Below are 11027 nucleotides of genomic sequence, written 5' to 3' on the forward strand. Positions count from 1 at the left end.
CACAGAAGACATGGGTCAAAGGAACTCCCTTTCACAAGACGGAGTTCAGGGCGGCCTTCGCACTAGAGGTCAAGGCAGGGGTGGCCTTCCATCCCGGCCCCCGCCCTCTGCTCTGCTTGAAGCCATGGCCTCCTTGGCAGGGTGGACGGCAGGCCAGTGGTGTGGGCCTGGGGAAGAGCCAGTGCCCCCCGCAAGCTGGGCCCAGCTGGCACCGCACCCGAGCCAGAGAGCGGAGGAGCTGACGTGCCCTCGGAGTTGGCACGAGGGTGTCCAAGAATGGCCAGCTCTGTCTGCGAGGCCTCTCAGAGTCTGGAGCCGCCAAGATGAGCCGGGGAGCCGGTTGGGCGAGGAGGCCACAGGGGTGTGGGGCCAGTTCCTGCCGGTCACAGCAATGCCCTTGGGCTCTGGTCCGTGGTCGGGAGAATGTGGGATGAGACGGAGGGCAGAGGCACACTGCTCGACCCCTGAGCCCTGAGGGACACGCCGAGGAGGACAGGCATGACCCCTGGCCAGGGCTCACCTGCTGGCGGGGTCTCCTGGGCATTTCCCTGGATCACGGTCAGCACCCCGGTGAGAAATCGGGTGGGCCCTGGACCATGGGGAGGGGAGAGACAGAGTCAGAGGACCCAGGAAAAGTGCAGGGTGGGGGTGCTGGCCAGCAGGGCAGCCTGGGGGAGGGGTGGAGCCCCGAACGGTCCGGGGCCGCTTCACCCTCCCCGCCCCGGCACCAGGTCTCCGCGCACACCGGGCCCTCAGCTCCCGACCACACACTGCACTGTGGGTGGACAGGCCTCCTCCTCCTGGCTCAGGCCCCCTCTGACCCCAGCACCCCCAGCCTCCCCCTCTGCCACCCGTGAGGCCCACGCAGCAGGCCACCTCCAGGCTAACCTCAACACCCTCGCCTGTGCCCCCACATCCGTCCTCCCCTCCCCAGCTCAGGGTTCCGCCTTCCAGAAGCTTCTCACTCCCCATCCCCAGACGGGGTATTGCTTCTCCTGTGTTCCTTTAAGTCCTTCCTTCGTCCCGTACTCCAGGCTGCGCTTCCTTCCGGCATCTGAGTCCCTTACGCCCAACACATTCTGTGAGGTTTGCCGTTGTTCAGTTGTGAGGTCGCATCTGACTCCGCACAGCCCCATGGACTGCAGCACGCCCGGCCTCCCTGTCTGTCACGATCTCCTGGAGCTTACTCAAACTCATGTCCATTGAGTTGGTGATGCCATCGAACCATCCCATCATCTGTCGTCCCCTTCTCCTCCCGCCTTCAATCTTTCCCAGCATCAGGGTCTTTTCCAGTGAGTCAGCTCTTCGCATCCAGTGGCCAAAGTATTGGAGCTTCAGCTTCAGCATCAGTCCTTCCAATGAATATTCAGGACTGATTTCCTTTAGGATGGACTGGTTGGATCTCCTTGCAGTCCAAGGGACTCTCAAGAGTCTTCTCTAACACCACAGTTCGAAAGCATCAATTCTTGAGCGCACAGCCTTCTTTATGGTCCAACTCTCGCATTCGTACATGATACTGGAGAGACCATAGCTTTGACTACACAGACCTTTGCTAGCAAAGTAATGTCTCTGCCTTTTTTAATATGCTGTCTAGTTTTGTCATATCTTTTCTTCCAAGGAGCAAGCGTCTTTTAATTTTGCGGCTGCAGTCTGTCTGCATTGATTTTGGAGCCCAAGAAAATGAAATCTGATGTTTGTGAGATTTGGGCGTTTTCATTCATCAAGCCCAAGACAAAATAATGCAAAAAATCCTTTCTTGCTTTCTTGTTGCTGTGACTGGGTTTCCTTCGTCAGATGCCCTGACCCCTGACGAGGTGGGGCGGGTAGGAGATGCCTAAGCTGAATTACAGCCTCATTAGCTGGACGTCCTCCGCCACCGTAGGACGAGCTGCAATTAAAGCGTTTAGAAGTGGGAGGCCCTTCTCCATTCATGCTCGAAAGTCACCTCTGGGGGAGCCGTGCAGAGTCCTCTGCCAGAGAGCCTGGAGCTGGCTCATCGTAGAAAAATCCCAGCTTCAGTGAGACAGCCTAAGAGGCCACCGACTTTATTCCTCGGCAGGAGTCTGCGCGGGGACAATCAGGCCAGGATTGTTAGGTGATTACAGCTGCAATTACGGGCCGATCTCATCCTAATTTCTCCTAATGACGCAGGAGACAACGAATCTACAAATGCGTGCTCTGAGTCACCAGGAGACACTGACGACCTGATGGCTTCAGAATGGATTTGCTGTCTCCCTCTGAGTATTTGCCGCGAAAAATATTCCTCCAGGATATTAAATACGCAAGAAAAATGGTTTCATCCAGAGAGCAAATAAAACAACCGGCTTGCCACTAAATCTCCCGGGGTTCCAATAACTGAATATATTGGCCAACGGCAGAACATCTGTAGATGAATTTTCTTTATTAAAAGTTTGGCCCGGAATCAAAACCCCGCAGTTCCGCAGGAGGGACCGGAGGCCAGAGCGTGAGACGCCCAGTCCTGGGTGTGGCTGGAGGGGCCTGGAACATTCCTGGTCTCCGCAGAGTCCTTCCTGAAGGAGGCCTGTGATGGCTGACCCCACACAGCTGCCCGTGGAATTCACCTCTGGCTCCCAGAGTTACGACGCCCGTGCAGTTTCTGGGAGGCGAGCGATGAGGGTGGCCGAGCTCTCACAAGAGACCAGGAAGGAGGCATCTCATGGTTTTGGTGGGGGAAGCTCGGGGTCTCCAGACAGAGGCCAAGCTCCACCCGGGAGAAGGGAGAAGAAGGTGCAGATGCTTCGGGTAGCTGAACATGCCGGGGTTAGCGGGTGGTGATTGTCTTTCATTGGAACATCTAACCTAATCCTGTTTCCGGATTGTAAGTGGTAAAGGTCGGGCCCCGACACCGCTCAGAAGCGGATTTTGACGCTGGCTTCCCCGCACCTCTTGACCTCTGTCCACTAAAAAGACGCACAATGTGGGCGTGGCAAGCTCAGGTTTACTGGGGGCAACGTGGGGGCTGCAGACCAGGGAGCAGGCGCTCGGAGAGCTCGGAGACGGCTCCGCAGAGGCCGTGGGGGAAGGCCAACGGATGAGGCTTGGGTGCCGAGGGGAGTTCAACACAGTCGAGCGCTTATTTTACAAAAGCTTTTCTGTTCGTCACGAGGAGCTGGTGTCACCAGGAAGGGATTTAGTCCTTCTCTAGATATGAGTAGATGCGAGGATTGGTGTCACGAAATCAGTTCCTGAAAACATCCAGCCATCTCCAGAGCTGTTCCGCCAGTGTCCCTGGGGCACAGAGCGCCCCCGTCGCCCTGAACTCCCTTCAGGCAGGTGCCGAAGGTCAGCGGCCGCAGCGGCGCAGGCAGATGGCAAAGGCCCCGTCGTCCAGTCGCTCACGATGCTCCCGGCAAGTGCCAGTGTGCGGTCGACACCTCACGCCAGGTGTAGGAGAGACGCCAGGTACATCCTCAGATACAAAGTCGCTCAGGACTGAGCTTCTGACCCACGAAGGGCACCCGCAGCCACAGCACAGCCCAGGCCAACACGGGACACGTCAGAAGACCTGGGGGTCCCTGGAGAAGGTGGGCGGTGGTTGGGTCACCGCTGGGCCGGGCCGGTGGGCAGCGAGCGGTTTCTCCGGGCTCGAGGGAAATGGACCACGCCGTCCCCCCACCCACCCCATGGCAGGCCCAAGAGGCTGGAATGGGAGGGAGGGGGCTGGGGTCCAGTCCTCATCCAAAACCTGTGCGGGTGTGGCCTGAGGCCACACGACACCTTTCCCTGAGAGAAGCATGATCCGGGGGCTGCCGGCCCGGGAGGAGCGAGGCCAAGTCCCCGGCCCAGGAGCTCGAATCGGCATGATTCGTCTGAGGCCCTGTGTCAGCAGGCCCAGGCCGAGCAGCACCTTCCAGGTGTTAAGGAGGTGGTCCGCTCACCGGCAGGTGAGCTGTCCCTTCCTCGGTGGCCCAGGTCTGCGGTACTGAGGAGTGGCTCTCATGGGAACCATCACCGTTTGATTTCCTCTGGGTGTATTGTTTCTAAAAGGGTCTCCTGTAAGCAGGGCTTGGCTTCAATAAATCTACCGTTAGAGATTATGTTCACAGGCTGTAAGAACGAGATATAGAGTCCTTTGAGCCCAACAGCGAATAGAGGCCAGTGCTGGTGCGCAAGCCCGCTTGTGTACGACTCTCATCTCGCTGTCGTCACACACTTCTGCCTGGAGGTGACGTTAGGGACGTGGACTCTTTGTCGTCACTGCCGCGGGTATCCCATCATGCACACGCCGTGAGGTGTGTGTCTCAGCAGCTCACGGTGGGTGTGTGGGTTGTTTCTCAGAGTCTGTTCTTAAGAACCATCCACTGCAAATGACCTTGTGTAAAATCACATCCCGTATCGTGCTCTGTCTTTGGAATAAAGGATCTGAGGGCAGACGCTTCTGTTATTCTGCCCAATGTTGGTGAATTCCCTTCCCCGGAGGCCGCGCCCTTTGCCTTCCTCCTAGCAAAGCACGAGAGTGCAGGTTTCCCCGTGGGGTGCTTGGGAAACCTTCCGGAGACTTTCAGCCTGGGAGGTAAGACGTGGTGTCTCCGAGCACTTTGAACTTTCGCTTCTCTTATGAAGAGTCAGGGTGGCATCTTTCACTTGTCTCAAGGCCACTGGCAACATTGACCTGGGGGTCCAGGGGCCAAGACTGCATGGGCTCAGTGCAGGGGGCCGGGCTCCATCCCTGGTCGGGGAACTGGATCCCACATGCCGCAACTAAGACCCGGCACGGCCGAATAAATAAATATTTTTTTTAAATGTGTCTGGGAACTCTCAGTTCATGTCTTTTGCCCACGTTTTTCTGCTCAGCTGCTGAGAGTTTTCTCCTACACGAATGTTGGGCACTCCTATCTGTGCGGGAAGCCGGCCTCTGTGTCTCAAGGGGTTGCAAATGCCGTGTGGTCTGCCAGCCTTGATTTGGGTTCTGGTGGGCTTTTTGTAAATGGAGTTGGAATTATCACTTTTCCTTCTGAAGCCTTTGTCTCTGAGTCACAGTAAGGCCATTGTAACGAATGGACTCACCTTCCTCTGCTGCGGGAACCTTCAGGGTTTATGTGAAGGCAGGTCCAGTTTTGTAAAAATGAAGTCAAAGTGTTCAATCACTCAGGTGTGTCTGACTCTTTGCCACCCCACAGACCGTAACCCACCGGGCTTCTCTGTCCATGGGATTCTCCAGGCAAGAACACTGCAGTGGGCAGCCATTCTCTGCTCCAGGAGTTCTTCGCAATCCAGGGATTTCACCTGGGTCTCTTGCATTGCAGGCAAATTCTTTAGCATCTGAGCCACCAGGGAAGACCCGGTGGCTCCATGGTTTGTCGTTGTTCAGTCACTAAGTCGTGTCCCACTCTTTGCAAGTGGACAGCAGCACGCCACGCTGCTCTGTCCTCCACCAGGTCAGCTTGCTCAAATTCATGTCCATCGAATCAGTGATGCCATGCAACCACCTCATCCTTTGCCACCCCTTCTCCTCCCGCCTTCAATCTTTCCCAGCATCAGGGTCTTTTCCAATGAGTGGGCTCTTTGCATCAGGTGGCTCAAGTATTGGAGCTTCAGCATCAGTCCTTCCGATGAATATTCAGGGTTTATTTCCTTTAGCATGGACTGCTTTGATTTGCTTGCAGTCAAAGCGACTCTCACGAGTCTTCCCCAGCACCACAGTTCAAAAGCATCAATTCTTCAGCGCTCCTTTCTTTATGATCCAACTCTCACATCCATACTTTTACCATCTTCCAAAAGCCTTCCCAGCTGTCCCAACACAAGTTATTAAATGGCCCAACATCCCCCCCACCCCCAGCTGAACCCTAGGCTGAGGGCCCTGTGTACTTAGGCCCCATTTCTTGGCTTTTCTCTTTCTGTGTTTGATCCTGTCACTGAAAATTCGACTATTTACATAAATTTCCATAAATTTGCCTATAGGTGAATATTCATGGGCTCGATGCCGTGGACACTCATTCCCTTGCCTTTTATAGCGCTTTTCCAAAGGTTTGTGTACAAGGACGTCTAATCTCCACGTTTGCGAAGGCTCGCCCCAGGGACCATCATCCAATCTGAGCGGGATTTTTTGCCTTCACTGATTTTGTCAGATCAGCAAAGATTAAAGCGGTTCGGGGAGGCTGCGTCTCTGTGAAGCTCTTCTTTGTTGTTCTAAACAGCACATCTCTATCTGGAGACGCTGCCGGGCCTTGGACACAAGGTGAGGCCCAGCCCTGCGGAGGGTCCCTGGGGAGCCCTTGCCCCACGTGGCGCCTCTGCTCAGCCGTCTGGCTGCCCACCCCGGGGGGCTGATCAGAGGTGGAAACTGGGGCGCCAGATCCCGCCTTCTTCTCTCCCTGCCCTCGCTGGCCATCAGCACACATGGCCTGTCCTCCAGCTGGTGAGTCACTAGACACTTATTCATCACACAGCAGGCAGCGGAAGGTGCCAGAACAGTGCGCCCACAAGGATCCGGGCTTGCCCCACAGCCCAGCCCCGGGGGCCAGTGAGTCAGTGCAGCGGGCACCCAGCAAGGCAGCGGAGGGAGGCAGGGCCCCGGCCAAGGAAGGCGGAGGCTGGCATCATCTCTGCTCTTCCTCGCTAGGGTAGGCTGGAGCGGGCTGCGGGACCTTTCCTCGGTGTGCCCTGCATCCCGCTGCCTCCCACCTGCACGCACCTGAATGCACCTGCACGCACTGGCTAATTCCAAGCAGTCTCAGAGCAGCTGCAGGTCAGCAGGCCAGCCTGTGAGCCCCCTTGGTGGTTCCTTCAAGGTTTCATCTCCACTTTGGTGACTCAGATGGTAAAGAATCTGCCTGCAACGCAGGAGACCCAAGTTCAATCCCTGGGTTGGGAAAACCCCCTAGAGAAGGGCATGGCAACCCACTCCAGTATTCTTGCCTGGAGAATCCCCTGGACAGAGGAGCCTGGAGGGCGACAGTCTGGGGTCGCAAAGACTCAGACACGACTGAGCGACTTCACTTTCACTGCTGCTTTCCTGTTACTGCTTCCACGGGAGACAGCACCCCACCCGCCCTGGCCCAGGCCTCCCAGCCCAGAGGGAGGGCACAGCTGGGCGGTGACGTCACAGAACCCGGGCTGCAGTCCGGGGAGGGGGAGTGGGTTGTGGAGGGAGCACCTCCCGACTCCCCAGCCGGCGGCCCTGTGTCTGTGACGCTCCGCTGAGGCTGGCGGGAGCACTGGGCTTCACATGAGAAGACCAGGGGCTCCCGCCATGAGGCAAAGAGCCTGCAACCATCTCAACCCTGCCCCCCTCTGCATGAAAACTACATCCTCATCAGATGGCCCCTCAGCCCTTTGCTCCTCCTGGAAGGCATCGAGCTCAGTGAACTCAGACCCGTGAACACCTGGACAGGTGAGCGCGGCTCAGTGGCTGACCTGCGAGGGCATCGGGCCCCGGGCTCCTGCCGAACAGAGAGCCATATCTGGTGAGGTCAATGGGATCGCACGCATTCTCTGCTAATGGACCCGAGTCCCCAGGATTGCTGGGGGGACGTAAGCTGCCCCCTTTCCCTGAGCTGGTTCTTATTTCCCCAGTCCAGCCCCAGGGAGAGAGGGCTGTGACAGCAGAGGTGGCTTCAGCAGCGACTCCGAAAAAAAACAGTGACTTCCTTACCTGCCTTTTCCTTCCTGGTGGGGGCTGGAAAATAAGGTCGCCGAGATGATGTCATTAGGCGCGTTCCTCTCTGTTTCATTTTTGCTTACGGAGCCTCAGGCTATTCCTGGAGGACCTCCCTGCCCCCCCAGCCTCCCCCATCCCCAGCACCTTCTCCCATCAGTGGCCCTCGAGGACCTCCTGAGCAGCACGGCCTTTGCCAGCAGCAGCCCCAGCCCACCACCCGGCTGCCCCAGGACCAGGGACCGGGAAGGTGCCCACCCTCCCGCTGCGTCACCACCCAGTCCGGCTCCCGGGTCGCACCACTGCCTCCTGCAAACAGCCAGACAGGCTCTCCTCTCGGGGCTCATCTCACCTACAGGGGCGCCGGGTTGCCACTGTGGTGGCAGCGGCAGGCCCTGATAGAGAAGATGTTGGGACACTCAGAGGAGCTGACGGCCTCAGGAAGAGCCGAGAAAGGAGGTGTTCCTTTCAAGCCTTCTGCAGCTCAGCGGCTCCAGGCCGGGCCTGCAAATCAAGGAACTTCAGACGTGATGCCCAGAGGAGAAGCTGCTTGGGTGCTAGCTCCCAGGAGGCCGTCTGTCCGTCGGCACCAGCTAGTCCCGGAAGGCTGCCGTGAGCGCCGTGGGTGATGATCCCTTAATTCAGTTGCCACCGGAGCTCCATGCAAATGCCCAGCCTTCAAGGCATTCTGGGCCCAGCAGAGGTGAGACGGAGACAGCTCCGGAAGGTGTCAGGAGGCTCTGAATCTTGGACACTGGGTCCATGGCAATGCAATAACAGGCAGGCTCAAGTAGACTCTTCCAGCCCTCGGTGGTTCTACAAATGCAGGACTGAAGTCACCTGAAAGGGGGCTTGCTGGGTGAGAACCGTCCCACTCTTACCCCAGCTGCCCCCGCTCTTCCACCAGCACAGGCTCTCGCAGGAGCCATCTGCACAGAGGAACCAAACGGTCACGGAAACCACACCGAGGGAGAAGCCGGGGACAGCGAACAGGCGGTAGATGCTGGAGGTCGTGCGGTCCACTCAAATCCCTGCTCCAGTGCAGGGGTGGCCACACCCCTGGCCCCACAGGACCCACCCTTGGGTCACCCGGAGGGATCTCTGAGCTGCCAGGCCTGGGGAGGCAGGCAGGGCCCCGGACGTGGAGGCTGGGGCTGGGGCTGGGACCACGCAGTGGGGGTGCTGGGACCACGGGGCAGGGCGCTGGGGCAGCTGGCCCGGCCACCCCTCCTCGGAGCCCAAGGTGCAGGGCTCCGGGCCGGCCCTTGAGTTCGTGACCTGAGCTGGGCATCACCGCAGTCCCCTTGGCCCAGGTTGGGCGGCTCAGGCGGGAGCAGCCAAGGCAGCTCCTGCAGGTGGAGTGGTGTGCAGACCCCGCTCTGTGCTCATGGCTCAGCCGTCCGGACCGCAGATGATGGACCGAGCACAGGTTCCAGCAGACACTGCCTGCGGTGGTCTGCAGGCGGCCGTCTCCCAGGCACGCGGCTGAAGCCTCACGCCCTCCCGCTGACTGTCCCCTCCACCTGGACACTGGCCCTGATGTTCGCCCAGCCAAGGGCTTCTCCACCTGCGGACCAGCCGCTGCTGGAGTGTATGTCAGACACCAGCTGTGGTGTCTGTCTGTCCTGCCTCCACAGATGAGAGCGTGGGGATATCCCCCTGCATGCGTCCTCAGGGCCGAGCTCTGGGGCTGCACACAGTAGATGCTGAGTGATTGATCTGTGTGCTCCGAGTACATGTGAGTGTCTGGGAGAGGACAGTGTTGCTCACCTCAGCAACAGGCTTCCCAAACCAAGTCAAGATCTGGGCGGAGTCGTTCCTCCACTCCAACAGAGCCAATCCTTCCAGACCTCCAGGGGGTGTGCCCTGAGTGCTGAACTCCTGGGAAGGAGAAGGGTGCACCCCTCTCGGGTCATGCCCATCCGGTTGAGCAGGGGATCGCGGACCAGGGGATGTCCATCCGGTGATGATTCTTCAAGACTCTCAGACAGGGGTCTCTGCACATCCACTTTCTGCTTCTCAGATCTCCAAGCTGGGCTCCAACACGGAGAGATATAGACGGACCCAGGACGCCCCCACGAGAAGGAAGAGATGGACCCAGGACGCCCTGAGTTCCTCCAGGGGCTGCGGAGGCGTGTCACGTCCCCTCCAGTCCTGCTCAGTCAATAAACGCTCAGAGCCCCAGGGACCTCGAGAGGAGGCGGGGGCTCCATCCCACCCTCCACCTCCCCTCACCCTCCACCCGCTGCAGCCGTCCAGCAGTCAGAGCCAGAAGCAGTTTGGAGGGTGTGAATTATTCGGAGCCACGGAATGAAACAAAGAACCAACCGAGGTGACATGTACAGATAGAGAAGCAGAAAATAGACCCTGATTTGGAAGGATTCTGAAGGTTGATCCTGAGACCAAGTTAATGGTAACTTGTTGTTCAGTCGCTCAGTCGTGTCCAACTCTCTTTTGACCCCATGGTTTGTAGTCGGCCAGGCTCCTCTGTCCATGGGATTCTCCAGGCAAGAATACTGGAGTGGGTCGCCATTTCCTTCTCCAGGGGATCTTCCCGACCCAGGGGTCAAACCCACGTCTCCTGCATTGGCGGCAGATTCTCTACTGCTGAGCCACCAGGGAAGCCCTAGCGGTGAGCTAGGGGAGCACTATCTGATTAGAAGCAACCGGTTGTCTGGAAAACAAGTCTCCTAAGCTGTTTCCTCAGGTCCAGCCCACCCTGCTCTGCGGGCTGGCACCCACCTCTCAGGCCCCCGTTTGGCCACACACTCCAGGAGGACAAAGGCCCTTCGGACACTCACACCACCCGATCTCCGAGCCTCGCTTCAGGGCCAGCATGTCACAGGTGCCCAGATCAGCTTGGAATGGATCCAGTTGGATTTCTGGTTTGCTCTCCTGAGCCCCCCACACACATACCCACCCTGACCCCAGACTGTGTCTCCGACCCCTCCCCCACACACCCATGCGGCCCAGTCCTGACCTCACCCGCCTGCCTCTGGACAAATCACCCCGGCAGCGGGACAGAGGCCTTGGAACACATGATCCCCGTCACTGCACAGCCACCCCGACCCACCACTCGTTCCAGCTCAGCTGCTATGGCTCCTGTTTGCCCCAAGACGGGCACCGCCTGTGGGAACCGACAGCAGAGCTGTGGGGCAGGCATTGAAGCCCCGGGCAGGTGGAGGCACGGCTATGCCTGGGACCCAGAGCGGAGGGTCGGGTCACCCCAGCCCGGGCAGGCTTGCTGGGCCCAGTCCAGGCCATGGCTCTCTCAGCCTCACTCCCTTTCTGAGCTCCAAGATGGCAGGCCCTTCCGATCTGACGTCCGGGGCTCCATCCGTGGGCACCGGCTTTGTGCACCCAGGGCTGTGGCCGGCCAGCCCTGGTTCAAGCCTTCACTGCAGGATCG

This window comes from Bos indicus x Bos taurus, chromosome 11, assembly GCF_003369695.1.
Source record: "Bos indicus x Bos taurus breed Angus x Brahman F1 hybrid chromosome 11, Bos_hybrid_MaternalHap_v2.0, whole genome shotgun sequence".
Classification (NCBI taxonomy): domain Eukaryota; kingdom Metazoa; phylum Chordata; class Mammalia; order Artiodactyla; family Bovidae; genus Bos; species Bos indicus x Bos taurus.